The sequence below is a fragment of the Fistularia commersonii genome, chromosome 35, assembly GCF_037954325.1.
Source record: "Fistularia commersonii isolate RoL2024-O1a breed Wild chromosome 35, RoL_Fcom_v1.0, whole genome shotgun sequence".
Taxonomy (NCBI): Eukaryota; Metazoa; Chordata; class Actinopteri; order Syngnathiformes; family Fistulariidae; genus Fistularia; species Fistularia commersonii.
The window spans coordinates 8266757-8293382 of NC_141318.1; the positions used below are offsets into that span (position 1 = coordinate 8266757).

The window sequence follows — 26626 nt, forward strand, 5'->3', positions numbered from 1 at the left end:
TAAGACTTGCTTGATCTTTGAGGAGGAGCAGGCATGCCTTTTATTTCCTCATTCTCTAAAGAGTACTTTACTTCATGACAGACAAGATAGTTTGTATCTTTACTTGACTGCAGGATTGCTGTGTATGTATATATATATGTACCGTCTAATTTTTATCCCGTTGTCTCTGTGTTATATGTAATGGTTTTTCCATTTATTCATTTATTTATCCTTATATTCATTTATAGCTGCACTCAGGGTCGCAGGACAGTTTGTTCCTATCCAAGCTGTTATTTAACAAGGTCCCCCCTGGCTCGGTAGCCAGTCGATCACAGGGCTGCACATAGACATTCACCCTCTCATCCACACATCTGGGCAATTGGCAGTGGGAGGAAACCCTTGCAGACGCAGAGAGAGCTTGCAAGCTTTGCCACCAAAAAGCCCACCATCGGAAGAGAAGAAGGGATCTTCTTGCCGTAAGGCGGAACCTCTAACCAGTGTTGCCCTTCATGGGTTTTCCAATGGATTCGCAAACATAGAATCATACACCTGAAAAACAAATGCATATATTTCCTAACAATTTGCAAGTGTAGGTTCATGGCAGGGAGTTATATGTAACTCTGCAAAAACCTGTATTGGGGGTCATGCGGTCAAAGTGATAGCTCAGTCCATCTGCAGTGTGCAGTCAAAGAACACACAAGCGAATGTTTACTACTGTAAATTTCGGCCAACCGTGATACCTGTGAAGTATCGAAGAATCAGCATGTTAACATTGTTTTACAACTGAAGCATTTCTTGAAAACTTCAAAACTACTTTAGAACCAACTTCAGCCCTTGAGCAGGCCAGGCAGCTGGAGCTGGAGGCGGGACAAACTTGTCTCACACACCTAGATGTGCATTTGGATCCAGAAGATATCACTTGTAATACTGGAACTAGTGAGACAAAAGTAAGAAGAAAGATTCAGTTGTTCAATTAGTAAGGGGAGGTAACAACAGAGTTAATCAATGCAGGACTTTGTTAAATCAACAGACATTTCCAAGTATCTGAGTCAAGTGCGCCCTGGAGGACTGTAGCCTCTGGCTGCTTTTGCCAGGTTTTAAACACACATTGAGACTTCATATGTGTTTGCTCTTCTCAATGAAATTACAGATGGTAACAAGCTAGATTTATACGGTCAACAATATATAAATCTATGTTGAAAATTAGTCGTTCCGGTTATGGAAGGGTGAATTGATCTCTCACTGGAGCCTCAGACGTGAAAACAGCCAGCTCCCTCTGCTAATATAGCTTGTGAGGTTGACCCACGGAAAAATGCCTGAATAATATGTTCTCCCTGTACCTGTCATCTGCCCCTTGTACCTGTTTTTCTATTACTTACAATTTGATTATTGTCATTACTGCCTGTCCTGTGTAGTGTCAAGGTGGGACTCACGCTGGACAGGTTGCCACATATTGTGAGACAAAATCAACCCATTCTCATTAATGCCTACAGATAATTTAAAAACAATCAACGTCTTACATGGTCTTTGACATAGGGATAAAGTCAGAGAACCTAGAGAAAACCTTACACAGGTGAGGGGAAGTGATATTTGTGTTACAGCAGATATCTGCTGGCCAGGCTGTATAGCAGGAATATCTCATGTCATTTTCAAATTGTCTAATTATATAAAAATGGAGAATGGAGAATGGAGAACCTAATTGGTTTAGATATTTTTAGTGATACCACTTTAAACTTGATTTGTATGTTTTCACAGAAGAACACAACACAAACTTGTATAAAGCTACAACCTGTTGGGACTCATAAAGATAACGCTCACATTCTGTTTTCAGATCACTACCAAAACAAATGGTCTGATTTATGTTAATGAAAAGTGTTTCTATTAATTAGTAAATTCAAATAATTGCAAGGGTTTTGGTCTTCTGATCTGTCAGGCCTACTTGTTAAATCTTGTCTCTCTCACATGTACCGTATTTTCCGCACTATAAGGTGCACCGGGTTATAAGGCGCACCTTCAATGAATGGCCTATTTTAATTTTTTTTTTCATGTATTAGGCGCACGGCATTATAAGGCGCACAGAATAGAAGCTACAGAAGAGGCAGGGGTTGCGTTATGCATCCACTAAATGGAGCTGCGCTAAAGGGAATGTCAACAAAACAGTCAGATATGTCAGTCAGACTTTATTAATAGAATACAAACCAATGTTCTGACAACTCCTTTCACTCCCAAAACAAGTTAGTGCATTCACAATACAGTACCGTATGTACCGGTAGCTTTTACCGATATTTGCGCTGCCTTATTTGAAAACAATGTATTTCCAACCCAATTTGTCACAGTTCAAAGCGTTTCATGAAACGAAAGCACCAAGAAGGACTGCCCCTAAATTCATTGATGTTAAGTTCGCGTGTTTGTCCTCTAACTGTAGCCATCTCGCTTTGCTCCCTCGGAAACTGTTTGGTCTTCTTTACTTGGAGCAGGTCATCTTATTGCTTCCTCCACTTCCGCACCATTGATTTGTTAATATTGAATTCTCTAGTTGCTGCTCTATTCCCATTTTCTACTGCGTGACTTGCCGCCTTCAGTTTAAACTCTGGGCCGTAAGCGTGTCTCTTGAAAGAAGCCGTTTTGGGTTCTTTACACACACAAACACACACACAAATACACAAATGGAAATGAAAATACACGCTTTGCATAGTGATATATCCCAGTATGCACCGCGCGCTACTTCTTCTACGGGAGAAAATTGAGTCGGCTACTGCTTCCCGTAGTTGCGAGACCTCTCGCGGCTCAATATTGATCCATATATAAGGCGCACCGGATTATAAAGCGCATTGTCGTTTTTTGAGAAGATTAAAGGCTTTTATGTGCGCCTTATAGTGCGGAAAATACAGTACTTATTTCCAGTGCATAGAGCAGCTGTTTTTGGCGCAGTTTTGTGCTAGCAGTGAGCTGTTAGCAACTGTCAAAAGTGAAGTCTTGAACTGCGATCAGTATTTCTCAAAAGGTGATGGACTTCCATTTATGATCATGCGATGAATATCAAGGGTGCAATTGGCCTCTGTGTCTGCGCTGAAAATTCAGTTGTTTAATGATGGTTTCATTTTGAGGAAGATAATATATCACGAAGTGGAGAGGTTATTTCTGGACTTGGTGCTGATGATATACAGCACCTGTGGAGGTATGGAAGGTGGCAGTAGAGTTTCTGGTTAGATTATTCAATAGGATCTTAGGGAGAAAGAGGATGCCTAAGGAATGAAGAAGAGGCGTACCAGTTCTGATTTTAAGGAACCAGGGAGATGTGCAGAAGTGCAGTAACTATAGAAGAATAGAGTTGATGAGTGCAAACAAGACTAGAGAGACTGGAAGTGAGCATTTGTGAGTAGGAGAAGGGTGTCATGTAAAAAAAGTATACTGCAGATGTAGTATGTGCTTTAAGAATGTTGGTTGAGAAGTATAGGGTAGGTCAGAGGGAGCTGCATTGTGCCTTTTCAGACCTAGAAAAAACATACCACAAATATCTGTTGTACTGTTTGAAGAAGTGTGGAGTAGGAAAGGAGTATGCTAGACTAGTGTAGGACGTGCCGTAGCTGTGACTGAGGAGCTCAGGGAAAAGGGTGCCATGAGAGGAACTCTGGTATTGTATGAGGAAGTCTGGAGTGGCAGAGAAGTATGTTAGAGTGGTGCAGAACATGTATGCTCGCTGTGAGACAGTGGTGTGCTTTAGGGGGACAGAGAACTTCAAGGTGGAGGTGGAACTTCATTAGGGGTCAGTTCTGAGCTCCTTCTTATTTGTTATGATAATGGACTGGCTGACGGTTGAGGTTTGACAGGAATTTCCCTGGACCATGATTTTTGCAGATGACATTGTTATCTCTTGTGAGAGCAGGGAGCGGTGGAGGAGAATTTAGAGAGGTGGAGGTATGCACGGGAATGACGGTTAGCCACAGGCAAGACAGAATAAGTTTATGATATGAGGGAACAAGTGAGGTTACGGTAAAATTGTAAAAATAGAAATGGTGCAGGACTGCAAGCACTTAGGGTCATCAGTCCAGAGCAATGGAGAAAGGGAGACCAAAAAGGAGATTTATGGATGCAGAGGGTGAGATGTAGGCAGCATATTTGCTGTGGTGACCCCGGAAGGGAGCAACTGAAAGATGAAGAAGAAAAGGAGGAGAAGTTATTAATTGTTACAGTGGCAAACTCCAGTCCAAACCGCTGTTACAATAAGTGTCTTTTTAAGCATTTCAACAACATATTATTAAAGAATAATGTCCTGGTCCCTTTGCAGTATTTCAAATATCGCTGCATCTTTACAGTCTACGATGTTCTTTGTTCTTGCTTTTTTACTGTCCCAGAATCACAAGGAACAATAAATTTACTATCCAGATTAATTTAGAGATTATAAAAGAATGTGTCCTCCTCAAACGCGGGGACCAATTTAATTTCTCTTCACCAGCGGGAGGTGCATTTCCTCCCCTACATATAAGTCTCTGAGTCCCAGCCTAAAATGCTCCCTGCTTAATTTGACACCAGAATCGAAGGGGGAAGTTATTATTGAGCCATTTGTCTCTGCTTAAGAATCCCAGCTGGCATGTCTTCTATTGTTCAGTTGTTTCCTTCTCTCATCCGTCCTCCGTTCACCATTTGTTTCCTCTTGCGTTCCAGTTCTCTTGGCACAGCTTCATCATAATATGCCCGCGCTTCGTATAAATTCAGCTGCCTCTTATCTGTTCTGCCCGACTCCTCCCTTATCTGGCAGCAAGATGGAATCACTGGCACGTTCTGGTCTTGTTGAGCTGTAACCAGATGGAGGCCTTTTTAATTAGATTTATCTATGGTTTTGTCATAGAACACTTTGTCCGGTGTTTACCCCATTGATTTTCCTTGGCCGTTTTTTTTTTTTTGCTGTTTTTTATGACCCTTTACCCTTTGATGCCACCACTGCTGCTGCTGCTCCTACTGCCTTTCCCTCTCCGTGTGCCTCCCAGTGGAGGGATGCACAGTGCGCTTGAGGCTGCTGCAGACACTGAGCACAGAAAAAAAATAATGTACAGTAACTGTGTGAGTGTATGCAGTGTTTGTATTCATGCATTTTTCAGGGGAGGAGAGGACATGATGATCGAGATGTAGATAAACTGCGGGAAAGTTAGGGGTGTAACAGTGGCCAGGGGTTTGTGTTTGTATCTGTTGATTAATGGCTCGCTTGGGTGGGACAGAGATAAATAATGCTAAATCAAGAGATGGTTTTAAAGTTAGGAGCTGGGTGACATCAAGCAGTAGAGCTGATATGGCATCACCCAGCTGTGAAAGTTTTTTTTTTTTTTTCATTCCCCCGGTTCATATTTCATTCTGTCTTCTGTTTCCACACCAACAGAGATATAAATTGCATAGGAAAGAGGGAAAAAAAGAAAGGGGTAAGGAGTGCGGGCCGCACATTTGTAGGGCGAACTATTAAAGACTTCTCGGATGAGAGGAGGATGAGCGGTGGAGGGGAGCTGCTGTGGGAGTGTAGAAGCTTGATGTGGGAGCCTGCAGAGGAAAGACCCCCCCCTTTATTCTCTCCCTCTTCCATCTATCCTCCCGCCTTACTGTCTGATGCAGCGATGAAGAAACTGCATCCATTACATCATGCACGGCCTGGTACGGAAAAATCTTCATCCCCACGGTATGCCTTGCCTCCCCCATGCCAAAATGCCACCATGTGCCACTCAAGTGTTGATAAATTGCCACCACCTGCCTCATTTTTCATCACCGCCGGCTCATCGTCAAACACATGCCCTGTGACACGAAACCCCCGTGCGCTCCTCGGAGAGAACAAGAACAATCTCGGAAAACCTCCGAGAACGGGAGATGAGAAGGCGGAGGGTAGGGGCAAGCAGATGGGTAGGTGGAGGTTTTTGGGCTTGGGAGAAACCCCTTTAACTTTTAGGTGAAGGGATAAAACCATTTCCCATGGATTTGGATGTGTTACAAAAGGAGGTGCATTAAAGTGCTACCTTGAAATAAATGTATTTCACAGATTAGTCAGAAAGACGAGTTTTAGGATCGTTTTTTAAAGCATTTATTCTCACTAAAAACTCAACAATTGTCTGGCACTGCATCACAAATACCCCACACGTCTCCCACCGGTCGAACGCAGTTACCATGGCAGGATGTCCGGCAGCCGCGTGACTGTAGATCATGACCTTCGACAGCTGTGTCGGAAGGGTTGAGTCATGGCATAGATCCACGCAGCACACTGCTGCGTTCAGACCATTTTACCCCGAGAGCGGCCCGCAGGTGACTCACAGCTGTGGAGAGACACAAAGACAAGTTAATCAATCGGATGTTCACTTGTCTGCCTCTTAGCGCTCCCCTCATCCTCTGACCTTTTCCCCGGGAGTCTTTGTCTCCGTCGGCGGACTGTATCTGTGACGGGCGGTCTCAGTTTTCACCGGAGTCGTTCGCGTTTCGAGAGGGCCGAAATTATCGTGTTTGTTTACGAGTAAAAGGTGAAGACATACAACACTGTCACGACTCGTTGCTTGCCTCAGCTATATTAAGCTCTGTAACTCTCAGCGCAGGAATAGCTGCAAGCAGTGCCTACCCTATCATTTACAAGCAAATCTTTTCCTCAGCTTATCAATACTACCTTCCGAACTATTAATCATGATCACAATTACGACTTCCTATTGATCTGTGTGGTTTTTTTTTCTCCTTTACTGCAAAGTAACTAATACATTTTCTTGCATTACATCTCAATTTACTGGTCTTGTTTATACTCGACATCCCGATCCGTCCTGAGGGCTCTCAGCAGTCAGGACACATGAGATATGTTCAAATCAATTTTTTTTAAACTTTGTTTTTTGAAACTGTTGGTTCACAGAATAACTTTTTACTAATGTAGTAAACTTACTTGTGGTCTCAAGTTCTAAAAGTTTTGCATCTCAGGGCATCACACAAAAAAATACAGTCCACATGAAAGAAAATCAAAGTTATTTGCTCCTAGTTTGAAAATACTATCTTTTGGGAAGGTGTGGCCACGTTCATACTGGACTGGGAGACGTTTATGGACGCAGTCAGCCTTTGTCATCAGTTTAAATGGAAACTAGGGCGACTATCAGCTCATACCCCAAATACCCCTCGGGGATAAATAAAATCTTTTACGATTCTGATTACTAGCCTGTGTAGAAATGCACACAGTTAGTACTGCTTTCATTTTACTTTCTCTTTTCTGATCAAACGTAGCTGCTCAGACTTGATAACAGTCAATCACACTCATCTTGTAGGCGATTAGTCCCTCTCTCTGTGTTCCTTTTCATTAAATAATGTTGCAAATAATCCAAAGAAAATTGTACAATAATTGCTCAGAATAAGAGAATATGTGTGATGTAATCTGCAGCAGAAATCTGTGTCGTCAGTATTACAAACTGTTTATTTCTGCAAAAGTTAACAGTTTGCAATCTACAAGTATTTGAACAGCAGGGAACCGATATCTGATCACGTGCACAGGCGTGTATGAACGCCCCCCCACTTGTGATCGGATGGCTCTGCTGGCATCTTGATAAAGGTTCACCATGCAACACATCGCTCCAACCCACTCTCTGATGGACTGGCAGGTCCAAACAAGGCACGAATTCACCAGTTTTGGCTAGGATCATATTTAGCGTTAGCATGTGTGACAGCTGATATAGCTCCTCCTACAGGTTCGTGGGGGGTGTTGCAATGTTGGTGGTCGGCAAGGCAGGGATGAATCAGAATCCGCCTCCCACATGTGCCTTGGCTCTGGGTTTAGTAGCAGTTATTGTGGTGATATTTGTGGTGGCAGAATGTAGCTAAAGAGAGATGAAGGCTGCAGATGGTGCTCGCTCGAACTTTGCGCGAACTGAGTAATCGGAGTGGACCGCTCACAGAAGGCTTGGAGCTTAGAGAGGCAACACTTAAAAGTAAACAATTCGACCAGAGGTGAATCGGGGTTCATCAGCAGTCATCAGTATGAGAAAACAGTGTATTTTTTATATCGCATGGAGGGAACCCCTATGAGACACCCAAAATAAGAGTGCGAACCAGAAAGAGAGAACGGCTTATCGTATTTCATGTATTTTATTTGTAGCCTCCACTTGTGCAACATATAGAGTGTTGCCAATGACTGCCCAACCATTTGACTTTTCCTTCTCCTTTATTCGGTCTAAAATATGCAATTTTGGTTGTGGAATCAAGAGAAACTTGGCCAGAGTTACAAGAAGTTGGATGGGGTGAAATCAGCTGCCTCTGTATCGTTTTTTTTTTTTTTTTTTTTTTTTTATGCCTGACAGAGTTGTAAATGCAGTGTATGAATAATGGAAATGTTATAGATTGATCAGAATCAGGAAAAACACTTGAGCAGTTTACTTACCAACACACTGGCATTTCATTGCCATACCAAAGTATCCTTTGAGTGCCCTGAAACACACAGTGAGCTATTACAGAAACTTCTCCCCTACTACTTCCATCACAAAATGCTAAAATTCAAGTCCCCCCCAAACTTTTTTTAATTGACTTGTATTTGCAGCTCTTGCTCAAGACATGCCATTTAATAGCTCTGATCCCATTAGTAAGCTCTGTCAGAAGTCAGAGGTTTTACTGCTTCTTTTCCAACTGTTGCACGTTGCAAAAGAGCTCCCACACACGAGAAGGTATTACAGCCTACATCTTTGTATCTTTGTGTAAAAACCCTCCATATAATAGAGTTAGGAAAAGCCGCATTGCTGCTTGGTGAGTTACAACAGCCCTTTTTGTGTCGACAATGCGGTCTCTGTTCCAAATTACCAGCACTGAACATTTATAAGTAATTTGACTTTAGTACTCCTTGAGCAGGGTATGCTGTTTCTTCACTTTTATCCTCGATCTGATATTACAAGAAATTGGACTTTCCTTGAAATCACATTTTAAGGAAAAAGCTGAGAAAGCAACGCTTTTGCAGTGATGGCACCCTTGCTATTTTCAAGCAGGATATCAGCTTTATTTCTTCATTTTCTGTTCTATCAGCATGTCGGTCCGCATGGCCGGCATTCTGAATGGAATCCATGTCTCAAATGCTTTTTTTTTTCTTTTCAGTAGCATCATTAGGAATGAGCCCGCTCGAATGGTTCGGATCCAACTTCATTCGGAGATCCAGAATAAAGTATTTTATATTTTTGGGGTTTAAAGAATCCATTTAAAAACACACAAAAGATGAGTTTCGGTAATCCCATTTCATAAAACACGTAACATTTCTAAAACTCATTTTAACTTAACCCTGTATACCCCCCTCCCACACACACACACACACACACACACACACACTCATACACAAAATCATATCTTAAGGGGAACGAGGGACGTTTCTTGCTTTGAGGCAAAAGGTTTAACCACTGCACGTCAGAGGTCCCCCCATTGTACTTCATTTCTGGCATTAATATGATTTGTTGTGCCTATAGAGATGTAGCCCATCCAGAATGATAGCAAACTAGTGATGGTATTTAACACTGCCAAGGCCCGAGAAGAAGCAGTCCACATTACTATGGCAAACAGGAAGTAGGAAACTCAAGCGAAAGTACGGCTGCTTATTTAGAGGAGAATTCTTACTCCAGAGATAACTGTTAAGTTTTCAAGTCTGCAATCTCCGCTTGATAAATGTCTCTGCAGCCCCTTTGCACCAAATTATGGAGATTAGTATCAATACGAATATCAAAGTATTGTTACTGACACTGGTAACAGTGTGAAGTCAGGCAACGCAAACTTCTAGGGTATAGATCAAATCCTCTGGGAGTCTGAGAGGCTGTCTGATTTACATCCGTTATATGCGCTAGTTTTGCGGGCCTTTTTCAGAGAACAAATACATCGGGTTTGTAGATCATTCAGGGGAAAAAAGAGAAGAGGAGTTCAATGAAAACATGCTTGAAAGGGAAATCTGGTATTTTAATTCATCCTGGAGGCAAACATGTTACTTTACAGAAGACTATCCTCATCTATGCCAAGAACATTGAGTCAGATCTTTTATCTGTGAGGGAATGGCATGGCGTGTTAAACATATGAATAGACTTTCATATACATACAACCCTCCTTATTCATGGTTATTGGATTTCAGATGTAAAAAAAGGAGAAAATATATACTTTGAAATGTATTTCATTTAACATTTTTCATCCTCATATGAAGGGATGCTCTCATTTCTTTTAAACATGTTTCACCTGCTTTTATCCTTATGTTTTCACATCTCATTTCTGCTTCTGTAATCTTCTCGTTCTTCCTCCTCCTTCTTCCTCCTGGCTCTGCATCACTTATTTTCATATTCATTTTTTTTTGCATCCAAGATCCATTCCATCTGCTTTTTTTTTTAATCTGCTCTCGTCCCCTCATGTCCCTCTCCCTGTCCTGTCCACGACCCCCCCTTTCCCCCCCCAGAGACCCGTGACTGGCTCGCTCCACTCTGATTACTCGCTTTGCTGCCGTGGATGTGTTCAGCCCGAACTTTACTGTGGCTCTTCACCTGTGCCTCCTTGTGCTGAGGTTCATTGTTTGGAGGATAAGCATTGGGTTCAATTCAGTTGGATGTAGTTAAAATGCCCGGATGTGGTTTGATCCATCACTCTTCTCCTTCTTCTCCTTTCAGCTTTTCCCTTCAGGGGTCGCCACAGCGAATCAACCTCCTCCATCTAACCCTATTCTCTGTATCCTCCTCTCTCACACCAACTCCCTTCATATCCTCTCTCACTACGTCCATAAGTGTTCTCTGGTCTTCCTCTAGATCTTCTGCCTGGCAGTTCCAATCCCAGCATCCGTCTACCAATATAATCACCTCTGTACATGACCGAACCATCTCAGTCTGGCTTCTCTGATCTTCTCTCCAAAACATCTAACATGAGCTGCTCCTCTGATAGCCTCATTCCTGATCCTATCCATCCTGGTCACTCCCAAAGAGAACCTTAGCATCTTCATCTCTGTGACCTCTAGCTCTCCATACAGCATCTCTGGTCTCACCACTTTCTTGTACACCTTTCCTTTCATTCTGGTGGATAGTCTTCTATCGCATAGCACCCCTGGCACTTTTCTCTACCCATTCCGACCTGCTGGAACCCGTCTCGGCTGTTCTGGACTGTTGACCCCAAGTACTTGAAATCCTCCAACTTCTTGATCTCCGCTCCCAACAATCAGCAACACTGACTTTCCATGTCGACCAGACAGACAGAGGGATTTTTTTTTTCCCCTATACCTCAAATCCTGTTAAACCAGATCAAGAAAATTACTTTTTACATGCGGTACTGCCTTTTGACAGAAACTAAGGGTAATATATTTTTCAATGGGTGCTGCTTCCGAGATAAAATATTGCTTTTGAATATCATGAGACTATATGTGATCCATTCTGGGGGGTGGGAGGGGTCATTTGATTTATTTTAATTCCTAAATGTAGACAACTTTCCTAGAGTTTCTGTTCACAAGCATCAGTGCATATAAGGCATTGTGCCTCCAACTATATGATTGACAGCCAAAACCCAAAAAGCGTGCACTGATGTACCTCTTTGTCAGCAGCTTTATCTGTTGTGACAAGAGTCTATGATGTATATGTAAGTAATACGTGTCTGGATGCAGCGTCTCACAAAAGTTGGAACAACAGGTTACAGGTGCTACCAATCCAGCATCCCATAATAACCCATCTCATGCATTCACTTGCCATCCAGGTGTTTCGAACTTCTCCCGCGGTAAACCGGAAAATCAATGTACCTTTTCTTCCTCGAGGCTTGTAAAGATAAATCAATCGTAACAGATCTATTGCAATAAGGACGCGTCAGCCTTGGACCAGGCAGAGGAGATACTACAAACAGTGGTTATTAGATTTTTCGGCAGGGGGAGGAGACGTCAGGCAGACAGGGATGGGGCTTTTGCTTTTATTGAGTGCCTGAAGTCCATCCTGATTAACACCTTCGCCATCGCTGCTACCGGGCTCTCGTTTGAAAGATGCTTCAGTCAGCAGGGATCCCGGGGTTTGTTGGCCATGGGATTAACACATTTCAGATACCATTCCCACTGACGGAGGGGTTTTACACCTTAATGAGATTCCCACCTCAGCTTTTACATACAAAATTTAAGAATTTGTTATTCAGCAAAAGCTTGCCCTATTGTATTTGATTAGTATTCACTTAATACCTTGTTTGTACACGCACACTACATACCACATAAAAATCAAACACACATGTCGCTATAAGCAGAGGTTATGTGTAAGTTTTCATTAAATCATTTCTTAAAGGTCTTCATTTCGAGCCGGCATTTGACTTAAGGGCTTGGATTTTTATTGCTGTTGTCTCCCATGGGCTGCATGACATCAGTTAGTGGCTTTTATTAGAAAGAGAGAACATTAAGGAAAGTCTCAGTCTCACTTATACTATAGTATGTAAGACCAAGAACATCAGAAGAGCATCATTTTGAGACTTAATGAAACTGTTCCAAGAGCCTCTGAAGGACTTAGGATAACTGTATCTCTGCTACTTGCTATACTGTAATATTTGGCTTGGTGTCTTTAAACAAAAATAAAGGTTACATAATTAACTTTTTCCACACACAGGTTTTCAAACATCGTGTTATTAAAACGTAAATTTCTCTACAACCTCCAACTCCCTGGTAATAACAGAGAAAAGGAAAAACACTCCTCTTCCAGCGAATCAGATGAAGTTTCCAGGCTCTTCAGGTTTGGCCCAGCAAATGTTCAGATATCGAGCATAATGTAACAGTAGAGAATAGGAAAACCCTGAAAAGCCATGAATATTGGGAAGTGATCTAAAACAAACTGACCAGGATATTATTTAACCTTAGTTGTAGATGGATGAAAAGGAAAAAAATGCCCAAACTAACAAGTAATGACCAGAAAGTGTGGGGAATATTTCCAAAAAGTAAACAACAGATAACATGATAACACATTTGAATTTATCACAAACTCCTCTTTTTTTTCCTTTCGGCTGCTCCCTTCAGGGGTCCCCTCGGTGAACCAACCTTCTCCATCTAACCCTATTCTCTGTATCCTCTCATAATTAAATTTATCTCAAACTAAGGCGGACTTTTAAACATCATCAGAGAATATGATCAATGAAAGGGATCACCAGTTTCATTGCAAAAAGTAGTCTGAAAAACCCAGCTTCTTTTTTAGTTCATTCATTGAGTTAACTAATAATTAATTTCTCAATTATGAGACATTAGGAGAGAATAAAAAACTGTGCCAGATATAAAAACTAGAAATAAGGGGAAATTTAACCCCTTCAAAACACTGAAGCTATTGTTATGATAATATTATCCAGTGAAAGAGACAGGTTGTGCAAAAGTAGGTTGAACAGCAACCATGAGAGACTGGATTGACACGAAGACTGACTCATCTTCGTCCTAAATATACTCCGCCTGCAGATTGACTTGCCAGATAATGCACCAAAACAGCAGGAGATGCCCACACAGGGCCTGAACCTTTGACGCACTTCCAAGAATAAGATAAAGTCCAAAGACTTGAAACTGAATACTCAATATTTTGTCTCTGTGGCAACATCTGTAATAGCCGTCCAGGATGGCTAGTTCTCTGGGCTCATACTTTTCACTCAGAATGTGGAGAGACTCATATTCTTTGCAAAAGATTGCGCTAGTTTTGAAGCTCGGGGTCATGTTTGCCGGTGAATCTGAGGGCCAATATGACTGCAATCGCTGCAGAACTAAAGAAGAAACAGAAAGTTATGGAGTTATGTAGGGGCCAAATACAATCCAAAATTTGCATTTAGCTCACCCATCTTTTTCTCAGCTAACCTTAGCTTACCTCCGCTCTGGTATAGCCAGTGTTTTTCTTTTCTTGGGGTTTTGAACAAAGCCATCTTTGACTTTTGTCATCTCAGGTCAAATAACGGTGGTAGGCGTGATCTGCATGACACCTCTGTCTCAACACACCATGATAATCTGTGTCTTGTTATATAATCTTCCCTGTCTCTCAATTAAAGAGCTATAAACGGCTGTTAAAAATTATACAAAAGCATTCAATCATGAATGGTGTGTTGAAACACTAACTTATCACCCATTTAAGCCATAGCCAATAAAATGAAGAGGAACGTTGCTGTACAATGTACCTTAAATTGAACACTTCTTCACTTGTGCTTGGCTCGCAGTAAAAAATTGTGTATTCCTGGCCAATGCAATATATAATTTTTGGGAGCAGTAGGTATCGTCTTTGGAACCATTCCTGGTTTGATTCCCAGCTCCTCCTAGTGTGTCAAGGTGTTTTCAAGCAAGATAGTGAACCCCTAACTGCTCCCCTGGCAGCAGACTGCTCATGGTTCATCCACGATGGGTTTATTGCAGAGAACAAATTTCCCCACGAGGGATTAATAAATGATAAATTATTATTAAAACTGAAAATAAACGATAGACATTCAATCGTTTGTTCCAAATGAATTCACATTCACAACTTTGCCTCAAACGCCTGTTATAACACTGACATGTACGTAATTGTAAACACAGTTACTGAATTATATTTTTCAACGTCGTCATGCATTTGTGAACTTAAAGCTTCCTAATAACAAAATTATCATCTTACAGTGTTGTCTCTATGATGGTTTAAAGCTAGCACGTCCAAAGTCCGGCCCGCGGGCCACATGCGGCCCGTGCTCAAATTTAAACCATCTCTCAGTCTCTGTCATAAAATCAATCACATGCGACCGCGAGCTCTGTTCACCTCTGTTTAAGTATACAAAAAGCTATTTTATATTTCACCAAGAGATGGCAGTAGACCTACGGCCACACTCACCGCAGGGAAACTTTGGGTCAAAGTTTGTCTGGCTGAATGGTCGGCCCTCACACATTTTCAGCTCGCCAAAAATGGCCCTCGTCAGGACCGAAACTACTCCCCACAAAAGCGTTTTCTTCCCATCTGCAGCCCCGGTCCCCCACTGACACTGTCCCAGCCCCTCTACTGCACTACTTTGCACGGCTTTACACAATTTGCACCGCCAACCACAATGGCCCTGATTTCACTCTTAATTTATTCAATACCTGTTACAAGTCGTCTGTTTAGCTCCGTTAACCAAAGCAAATTCCTTGGAGTTGTAAAATTGCTTCTGATTCTGATTTTTTGAAAATGTAGACACCCCTACTTTTTTTAAACTGAATGATAATAGAGCAGTAGAACGAACAGGCAAAAGACCAAATGTCTGTGACGTCATCAGCTGAAAGACTTCAAATACAAAACCTTTCTCCATAAAAAATCAAAGCTTTGCAGTTGTTACACCAATTTTTTACATCAATTAAGCAGCTGAAAAATATTTAAAGAAGAAGCAAGCAAACAAACACCTCAGTGACAACACAGCTGCTAATTACTTGTATCTGCTACTTGTCATCGTTTTCCATTTTTCCAGTCTTGGCAAATTGAAATAATCTTCAATAAAATCCCCGAGTGTAACACACTAATAATATGTGTAACCATGCATGACTGTATTGAAGAGAAATTCATAATGTAAATTAGCAATACTTTATTGGGTGCTGTATGTGGTGTTTTCTTTTTATCATTAAAAAGGGGGAGACATCAAAAGGATTAATTCCTATTAATGTGCCCCCCCCACCCTTCCTCCCCTGGCACCCTCCACCCACACACACCCACACACGCACACACACACACACACAAATGAACGCACACACACACACACCGAATACCCAAACAAGTTCCCATTGACTCGCTCTATTTTATTAAGTATCACATTCTCAGCCCAACCCAATACAGGTGTGATTGGGTTACGAAATTGCTAATCTACTATGCACTATATACGTTACCATTCTATACTGTTCTTTGAGTTTAATGTGGTTAGTAGTCTTTTGGTAACATCGAGCTTCTGTCTTTCTCTGTTTCTTTTTCCACCACGCCTGTTCCAGCCAGCTGGGAACGATGACAGACACCCGCTGACACTCCTCATGAAATCACAGTTGCATGCACAAACACTCATCAATTATGTAAGTTTGTTATACACTGGTAATACAATTTGCAGGCTGTCGGCAGCGAAGGCAAGCTCTTTTAACACGGAGACGTTACCACACACACATGCCCACGATACTCTGCGTCCAAATGAGGCAGCAAACTCACTCAATCTTCTTCCTCTTTAACTTTTGTCTTTTTCCATTAGGGGTCGCCACAGCGAATCAACATCCTTCGTCTAACCCCATTCTCTGTATCCTCTTCTCTCGCACCAACTAACTTCATGTCCTTTTTCCACTTTCACTACTTCTCTCTTCCAATCCCCGCACCCCTCTACCAAAATATCCCTATACGTCAATATCCCTCCTTTGTACATGACCAAACTATGTCAATCTAGTTTCTCTGACCTTCTCTCTAAAACATCCAACATGTGCTGTCCCACTGATTGACTCATTCCTGATAATTTCCTTCCTTGCCGTTCCTAAAGAGAACCTCAATATCTTCATCTCTCCCACCTCTTGTCCTTTCGTCAATGCCGCTGTCTCCAAACAATACAGCATCACTGGTCTCACAACTGTATTGCAGCTCACCTTTCCTCTCATTCTGGCTGATATTTTTTTATCCCGCATCACCCCTGATGCTTTTCTCGACCCGTTCCAACCTACTCGAACCAGCTTTTTCATCTCTTTTCCACCCTCTTTATTGCTCTGGACTATTCAAAATCCTCTACCTTCTTTATCTCCTCTCCCTGTGGCCTCATTGTTCCACCCGGGTCCCTCTAATTCACACCAGTTAATCTGTATTGCTGCATCTCTTCTTCATTCTTCTCTTTTCCAGATCATACCTCCACCTCGCTAGATTTCCCTCCAAATTTCCCTGCGCTCACTGCAGATAAAATGTCATCTGCAAACTCATTCAATGTCACACGGATTTCAATTATTTGAACATTCCAATATCTATACATCGGGAGAATTTTAGAGTATTTAGACCTTCTGTTTGAGTCGTTAACAGCTTGTCCGTCTTTCTCAATCGTGAGTTTTTCTGTTTTTGACACACCCACACACTTCATCGTATACTCATCGTAACCTCGGAGGAAATAAATAATGCAGCTCACAGGCTCAAGCTTGGAAGTGATCACATGCTAATCTGCAGCTTCACCCTGTCATCTAATTCCTGACATCACATCACACGCTCACCAGCTCATATTCCAGACATTGTTCCTTTGAGAGTGCACGTGAGAGTGCATATTCACATATACAGTGTGTGGGTACCCCCTTTGCCATCGGGGTTGCTCATTACTGTGGAAAATCGGCAGCTTCATTCACACACTGTTACCTCACACATCATTTTTCACTGTAAAGAGCCTGCGGCTCCCCCCCCCCCGAAACACCTCACCTCCTCGGCCATTCATAAGCTGCAGTTGTCGTGTCGCTGGTGTGAAGTAGATCAACATGAGTGGTGGCGCCTTCTATTGCCTGCGAGTTTCCCGAAGATGCGGCGTGCATCGCCATGCATCACGGCTAGAGCGGCTCATTTGCATGAAAGAAATGGAATTTTATTACAGGAAAGGCAGGGGTTTGATTTGTCAGCTCGATGATGATGTTGATATTTGACTTCAAACCCTCATATCACGCAAATTAGATTTTATCCCTTCGTACAATGTTATTTATGAATGAAGCATGTCACGCTACTGTGTACTTACTGAAAACACAGTACACATACTTGGGGTGGTAAATCTTGGCCTTTGAAAAGGCAGCGCTTCAGATTGTTCGACGAATAGATCGGACTATTTGTGAAGTCCATTCTCTCTAGTGTCAAGACCCAGACATAGTGAAAAGTCTGCTTTAATATTGTTTTCCTCCACTGTCTCCTTCCATGCCCTTGTGAATGTCATTCCATGAAGTGATAAATGTTCATTTTCTAATCGTGATATATTATCAAGTGTAATCACTCTCTTGTAAAAGTAATCACCACTTGTGGCATTACTTACTTACTTTAATGCTACGCCGCACCTGTCCTTGTCTCGTCCATCCTCAGCCCGACAAAATAATAACACAGAACTAACAGCGACCGTTTTAAAAGTTGAAAAAGAAAAATTTGACACAAGAACCAACTGAAGGACTGAGTGTCCTCTGCAAAAAAAACTTAAAATTAAATTATGCATTCAAAATTACAATATTATTCCATACATATTACAATTCTCTATGTGAAGTATAAATATCTGCGATGTAAACATGCTGAAAATTAAATCAAATAGAAGATGTAACTCAGTGAACAATGTTAATTACCAACACATGGTCTACAGACTTAAATACATAGATGCATAAAAATAATGTGGGTGAATAAAAATCCCCATTATGTAGACTGGTACACAAGTAATAACATGATTCTTGGTTCGTAGTTGCTCTGTCATGACTGAGACAAGAAAATCTTTTGCAAACATTGAGAGGGACACCATGTAAAGTAAACACTGCTCCGCTGGTCCCATCCTTGTTTTTTCTGTAACTGTCACAGCATAACTGTTCCACCTCTTCCCCCCCGCAGCCATGTCTCTGCGGTACATGTCTGTCCAACGTGCCAGTGAATCGTATTGCACTGACCCAGTCAGAATTCAATTTGAGGCAGTGTTTGTTCAAAAGTCTTGTCATTTGTTGGTAAGTTTCTGCTCCGAGGCAGAAACCGAAGAGAGGCAGACAGGCGGGACTTCTCATTGTTCACTGATTTTCTCCACTTGAAATTTCTGACACATGAGGATGCTGTAGGTGTTTCTTTTTTTTCTTGTTTTTTTTTAAGAGACAACTGAGTCAAAGGAGACAGTGTAAAACCCATTTTGGTAGACAGCAGAGAATGAGCTGAGAGACGATTCATATTGTAATCCAAACGTAAAATGTGCATTAAACCTCCCCATCCCACTATTCCTCCAGGAACACCTGCAATATTATAGAAAATGTGGTGTAATACATCCCCTCCTTTGTCTGTCAAGTACCACAACAGCAGCCAATTCTTTTTCACTTGCGCTGCGCCAAGAGAGACCAATATCTGACTTTGTGCTTGTAATTTCTCATGGGGATGTTACCAGTGGGCAGCAGAGCCACGGCAGCAAGCGATGAATATTTACTCTGCCAAAAACACTTTCTGATGCCTACTGCTGCTGAGTATGAGTTCAGTGTGTTGGAAAATCAGTACAATACACAGAGGTGACGTGCAAGTTACCCCTCCAGTTACACCGCTGTTTGAACTATTTAGGACCCCCCCCACGCTTGGCACATTCAGTGGAATCATAAAATTTGTGTCGTGCGCGGTTCAATTATTAAGGACGTGTCCTTTTGCCGCGTACCTTGCAGTACAAGGACGATCTTAACAAAGACGTTTTCATACCCAATCACTGCTTCACTGAAACCTACTGTTATTACCACTTCTGTTTCGTGGGAATTCACTGAGTGTCCAATTAGAGTCAAGTGCACTGTTGGAATGATCCTACCTTGAAAATACTCATGAATGAGAATAAAGAACACATAAGATTCAGACCAAGGTTGTAAAATATATGACAATATTAAACCGAGCATGCCAACAATAAACACGTGTACTACAGGAAACTTAATAAGGGGCAGCGCTGCTACCTCTGTGCACACATACCAGATATTACTACAATTAGGAGTAGTACTGGAAGTACTTACCTTTTATGGGTATTGCATTTTTTGCATTCCAGCCTCCTCCTGTCCCCAAAACAGTACAATGTTTTTTGTAATATAGAGTAAAGAAGACAAATGAAAACACCAGGCAAACTATGAAAAACCACTACAATGAGTCTTTAAGTTGTTTTGCACAGTCTCATTTTAATACCTAATAATATTTCTTTGTGAACAACATAAGCAAACGGAACCATTCTTAATCATATTTGGTGATTCTACGGACAAAACTAAAAATGCTGGACCAAGTCAGATTACACTCTAAACCGACTTTCTCTGGATGCCTGACTAGAACAGCCTCAAATTACATTTCCCCACAAGCAATGCTCGGTTAAATAATACCTGGCGTTTTGTATTTTTTGTGTTTCTGAAGAAAAACCTGTTTTGCTCAATCCGTGGTAGGATGAACAAAAACAATAAGGGATTAGAAATGGATTTAAGATCTGACACAGACTCAGCTTTCTTCTCAAAAAGAGGCTCATATGCTATTTTTCTTTGTTTGTTTTTTAAGAAATGCATCACTAGGTCCAGTCTTGATGGATAGACATTAACCTTGCTAACATTTAAGGTCAAAGTTAATTGCATTTGACCTGCTAACTTTTCTATCACAGTGATCAGAATGCACAACATATATAATGTAGCTTAGTTTGATTTATCCAACGGTTTCATTGGCATCAATATTATTATTGTTATGCTCATTGTTATTAGTGTTGTTGTTGTTGTTGTTATGCCAAATGTATAACATTTGGGCTGTTATTTAATATTGATCTTGAAACTTTGTACCAACACAACCTCAAGTTACTGATCAAAATATTTCACCATTAAAAAGAAAAGATATCAAGCATTGCTTAACTTTGGGGCACAAGCTCCTTAAATCCAGCAGTTCATCAGTAACAGTTGTGTCATTCTACATCAAGTGAATTTTTTCCAAGGGCAGTGCAATCAATGTGGCATCCCTAAAAAAGTAAATCTGTAAATACCACCATAATACACATAATAGAGCTGTTACACATTACTGACAGCAAACTGAATCCTGCTAACAGCTATGTTTAAAAAGAGAAAAAAAACTCTTGACAGTTCAAGGTCTTCACGAAAGTGCTGTCGGAGCTAATATGGCATGGCAGGGTGAACGTGAAATAATCTTCATTTTAGAGACTGCAGACATTTCCCCCCAGCCTTTGTCAGTCACAGTTGAAGGAAACAAAGAGTTGATATGCTCTGAAAAAAACAAAAACAAAAAAAAAAAAAAAAAAACTGCATTGCAGAACTCATCCAACATCCTTTGAATGGTCCATCATACTTTTTAATGGTGTAAATAAAATATTATCTAGTGGTTTAATGCTGTTTGGCATATGTGTTTTCCATGTTTTGAAAAGCCCCATCTCTGTTATACAGTAATTCAATATATATCATCTTTGTTGAAATTCACAGGAGGAAAGGGTGGAGAAAAGGATGAGATTTGAGAGTGCTGGTTCCCGCCATCATCCTAGCAACCATATTTCATTGCAAGTCCTCTGACATTGGTAGTCAGCTAGATCTGCTATTAGTATTGCCAGGCTTCAATCCCTCTGCATTGTTTATTTTGGACACTAATGAAATTGCATGTTTTTCCCTATGTTTTATTCCATGTGTGGTGATCTATGCACCAGCAGTGCATGTAACAATGAGATCATTAGACATGTGCAGACGTCCATTTTTGGCTATGGTATCTGACTGAACGACTGCATGTAATTTAGGAATCCTTTCTTTGTGCACACACATTATTGGTGTCTTCATCTCTGACACCCATGAAAGGACACACTCAAGAACTATGAAAGGCGCCCTTCAAATGTATGTTAGCCCCTGCTTTCCTGGTCGTCTCTATTTCTCTCTCTCTCTTTCTCACACCCATACGGACACACACACACACACACACACACACACACACCACAGTGTGACTCCATCCACCATGATTCATCTCTCTGGCAGTGTGAAGTGTAAGGCAGATTATTACCAGTGAAAGGCTCAGCCCCCCCGAAGATCTACTGCTCTCCCGTCTGTCCTTTGGAGGAAATGGGAAAATATTGCTAATGTTTACAGCCCTGTTAATGTGTGAGTGTGTGGGTTCATGCTATATGCACTACTAATGCCTGAAGCCTGACCAGCATGGCTAAGCAGCTCACAGGCTTGTTTACTGTCTAGAAATGTGCTGACTCCATGGGGTTTTATGTGTGAATGTTTCTGTATGCATGAATTTGCAGAGTATGTGTGGGTCTGTGTTTGCGCTTACGTTTATGTGTGCACTTTCATCTATGTGTTATATGTTCTTTTTTTTTTTGCATGCATCAATAAATGCAGGAGCCAGCTGCTGTTTTCACGACTATAATATCTTTACTATTTTTTTTTTATTCACCCGTCTTTAAAATGTTAACTCTGACCTTCGGAACAACTTGCATTAAAAACGCTGTATCCTTACGTCACTCTGCTTTGGTGTCAGAAAAGCAACATAATATTGACAATCTAAATGGAGGTCTATTTGCACATATGTAAATTACTCCATAGGTCACTCTCATTATTTTTTAACGTGTAGTAGAATTGGGGATGCGCTAATGGGTTGCTCAGATTCTATCACGGGATCCCTGAGCAGCTGCTGTGGTTGCAGATTGTTCATGGGAAAGTATGCGTGGACCAAGCTTTACTCATTTGTCCCTCGGCCGAGTGCCACAAATATATTTGCATAGATTGTTGTGGATTAAATCAGATGTCGCTGAAGTACAAGTGCTTATATAACCCTCCCGTGGACAACTATCCTTGTCACTCTTTATTTATTCCTTCTTGTGTATATAGCAATTTCAACGGCAACAGGTCATCTGCCATGTTGTGAAAACTGAATCCACACTAAAACTTAAAAGTCCTTCCTCTGTGTTTGGGGGCTGGCACTTGCACTGACTTTAATATTGCGGTTCAAATTTCTTTTCATCAGATGAGACTGAAATGGATGAAACTTCTTGATTTGACAAAAAGAAAATGCAGTGCAGCTTTCCATGCATGGAAAAACTCTGCGAACTCAATCTAATATTTTAACCCATTCAAATCATATCCTAACTCTGCTGTCTCCCTTATCCTTGTTTGTCCCAGCCTGCACACATCCTGCTCATTTTTTTAATTTTTTTATTGCTATTTATTTCTGTCACTCTATTTATATTAGTGTTTAGTTCTGGTTGTGTACTTTTTGCCCTCACTTTTCCTTGATGGTGCCCATTGTTATACCTTATGTTGTTGCTGTTGTTTGACATCATAACTGCCGGGGATCAATTAAGTTTATCTTATCTTAAATTAGCTCTTAGTTGATCAAAATGTAGTCATTCTTTCATATGGACTGTGTTCTGGTAAGTGGTTCTATATCAAAACAATAAATAAATATATATATCTCCTGCCTTTACTGAAAGCCATACTGAAAGTCAAAAAACTGGTTATTTCCTCGCTTAAAACAAAATGTGTTTATTGGTGTTCCTGGTTCTAATCGAGTTCCCTTCTCAGTTGAAGTTTGACGTTTAAAGTGGCGATTTTTTTAGAGCAGACCACGAGACAGATTGACCAGGCAGGCTTGGGGATTTTAAGGTTCTTGTTTACCATGTTTCTTTTCCACTTCTAATGTCACCTGCAGGGGTAATTTAATGTTCTATTGAATTACACCTCTTTTACACCACAGCTCATGCTGGGTCTGACATAGTGAGCAAATTAAGCCTGAAGTTACCGACTGGATTTGGACACAACCATTTTCTCGGTCTGTAGTAATGTTTTATGGAGACTAAACCTCCCAAACATTTTGTGTGTAAGCATCCCATTTTATAATTAGTGCCGCCTTCATGTATGAATCCCCCATGCATCATTATGTCTTATATCTAATTAGAAAGATGCACAACACCCTAATAGACTCCCTTACTGTAATTGCTTGAATTATGAACCATCACATCTGTGCACTTTAAAGTTTCGGTTGCAAATGACAACAATACTTGTGTACCCTCTACTACCGAAAGCCTGACGTGAAGTGCAAAAATGTGTCAAAGTGGCAAAATGTGTCAAAAGAAGAAATGGGCCACACTCATTTCAGGAGAGTATTTTCGGCGAGACCAGATGGGATGTGTGTGAAAAATAGAAAACGAAACTGAGAATGGGTCACTTTCATGTTTTTTTTTTCTTTTCATGTCAAGCTGACACTGGCTGTGCCACACACAGAGTAAATAAATGTGATTATTGCTGTGGGCCACCATATGCATGAGGAACTCCACATGCTGCATATTGATGACTGCAGATGAAAAATAAACAAGAAATGCTTCCCGTTGATGCGTGTAAAGATGACTAAACAGATGTTATGTGTATGCATGCTTATGTTTGTGTGTGTGTGTTTGTAAACTAAGAAGGAGATGACGCTGTGTCACCCAAATGCATTTTTTTTTCCCATCAGAGTTTGTCATGAAAACCACCAATCAAGGAAACTCAAATGAGTCTTGAGAGGTGCTAAATTATATTTGTTTCAGAGCCAAGTAAAAAAAAAAGGTGCTCTCTAAAAAATGGGTCAACGCTTTTGAAGGGGCAACTGATGATTTTCAATCACAAAGACATAGGATGCAGCTACCCACTCAAATATTTATCACAGAATAGGATAAATTAATCAGAAATGAGCTGAAATGAACTTCTCTGAGGTAATGATTGTTCCTCTTTTGCGTGATGGCATTCGGACCTGGCCGATGGAAGTGGGAGGAAAGAGAGCGTCCTTTCTTATAAAGTAATTGGTTTTATTTTGTGGCCAGGATTGCTGATTTTTAAGAAGAAAGGAGATGTACAAAGTTGTGCTAACACAAAGGAATCACGTTGTGTTAAGACACAATGAATTTTGGTGAAGAGTATTTTTGAGCATCAATATGGTTTTATGAAGCGTAGTAAAGAAAGAGTTGTACAGATGTGGTATTTGCTCTGAGAAGAGCCCTGGCAATATTGCATAGTACAGTCCTGGAAACCAAAACTGTCTCTTTAACCCTTCTGGAACATTTCTGAAGCAAGAGTGGAGCTTCTTCATGCCTCCTGGCGTATATCAATATTTACACTGTGGTGAAAAGTGTCATAGTAGTGATGTGCTCTGATCGATTTATTAGTGGCTTGTATATCCACAGTCACGTTTCCTGCTTTTGATGGAGACACTCTGCTCCTTGTGGTTTTATGACCGAGTCATCTTTGTAAATGATAAATGATCCGTCCTCAAAGACACTCCCGATCCCATTCCAGCGTGACTGACATGAGTTAGAACACGTCAATGTTGCCCTTTTTTAACAACAGGTTATAAATATCTCTTGGGTGTCAGATTTTGACAACCGTGTGACGGCAGATTTAGAGGATGCTAAATTATGTCAAAGTCCCTGAAAAAGACTGAGTTCTCATTTTATGGCTATTCACTTGCAAAAACCGTAGCCACACTCTCACCTGCACACAAACTCACGTGCACAGTCAGTCCCATGGACAAAACTAATAATAGCCTGTCATAATTACGAGCCATGGTTGAAAGTGTCCTTACTTAATCACTAATATGTTCTGCAGTATATTAACATCATATCCCCTGAGGCCCCTCCGGTTCCAGAGGACACACAGGGCTTCATCTGTCCACTGACCCTGGATCAGCCTTGTGTAATGTCCGCTGTCTAGCTATTAAAACTCTATTACAGTGTCCATTTATTACCCATTCGGCTCCTTGACCAGCACTGTGGCCAGCTGTAACAGCTGATAACAGCACCCATCTCAGCGCTTCCCATGTTTTTTTTCTTCATCCCTCTTTTCCCCCGCGCCCGGCTCAGTATTGCCATCCCCGACTTCAGTAGCTGATACTGATGGTTTCGATAATGCACTGAAAATGTCCTGGATGGCCATTCAGAGGGCACCTATGCATGGCTGGTCGGGCCAAGGCTTCTGCTGTCCCAGGGGAGTTGTTTTTGCAGAGGCTGCTAATGTGCTCAACTTTTTGCCACAGTTCAGAACCAACAGCTCTGCACCGTTTTTTTTTTTTGCCACAACAAAGGTTTCAGCACTAGCTCGTGAAACTTTTTGCTCGTCCTTCTTCTCTATCGTCAGTTATGAATGTTCCCAAGGGCTTGAGATGAGGCCGGAGTTTGTGTCCATGATGACTTTAGCTATTTGAGTCAAGTTCGCTTGAATTGCTAAATGCTAAGCAGGCTGTCCTGGTTAAACGCCACCTCCGCTTGGTTTGACCCCACCCGATCCTAGATTTTATCAGTTGATGATAATATCAAATGTTTGGTGAAGGGCAAGTCATACATTTATGACCTGGACAACATTTAAGTCACACTGAAGAGTTTTCATTTGACTGTTTTTTTTCATGATATGTAAGAATCAAACTCATGTTCAAGTCTGATCTAGACTTAAAGCAATCAAAAAGCTGCAAGAATTGACTCATTTTTGGTTAATTATAAGAAAAAAAATCAATTCATGACAATGACAATTAATATGTGTGAATACCCAGAGCAATCAAGTATGTAAATTATGGCGAAATGACATTTTTGATATCCACCACCATATATCAATTTGAAATAGCTGATTAAAGTTGTGTAATATACTAGTTTTCTGACCAAAAGCCCTTGCAGACTGGATCATTTTTTGAGGATATTACACTTAATACAACAAGTCGTGTATGGCAACACGGAAATGAATAACCTTGGGCCTTTTGTGTGGGAAAAAAATGTTGATTTAAAAAAAAAAAAAAATCCTTTGTCACAGCAAATAAGTTACAATTAAACGAAACAAGCATTTTAGACCTTGGAGCATTTTAGGGAAGAAAAAATGAAAATGATGCTGAAGTGGGTATTTAATGAATGTGGAAACAGAGAAACCAGATCTGATTGGAGAATAACAAGTTCATTTTGAGAATGGACTCACTCTGATTGTCACCTAAAAAACTGGAAAAAAAATGTCATCGTATCCACAAGCATAACATTTCAAGATTTCATTTGACAATAGGGACTGTCTGTGACGAATATTTTCCATTTG

General features: G+C 41.0%; 1 protein-coding gene across 4 annotated transcripts in view; it reads left to right on the forward strand.

The window, feature by feature from the left end:
- Positions 1-26626, forward strand: part of LOC147214067 (endonuclease V-like) — a 77150-nt gene that overhangs the window by 49406 nt on the left and 1118 nt on the right. For 2 of the 4 annotated variants that reach the window (XR_015104433.1, XR_015104434.1), the window contains exon 9: positions 15863-15940. The exons of the other annotated variants lie outside the window; for them this stretch is intronic. The gene's annotated coding sequence lies outside the window, so the exon portion shown is untranslated. The remainder of the gene's footprint in view (positions 1-15862; positions 15941-26626) is intronic. 4 annotated transcript variants of the gene reach the window in all.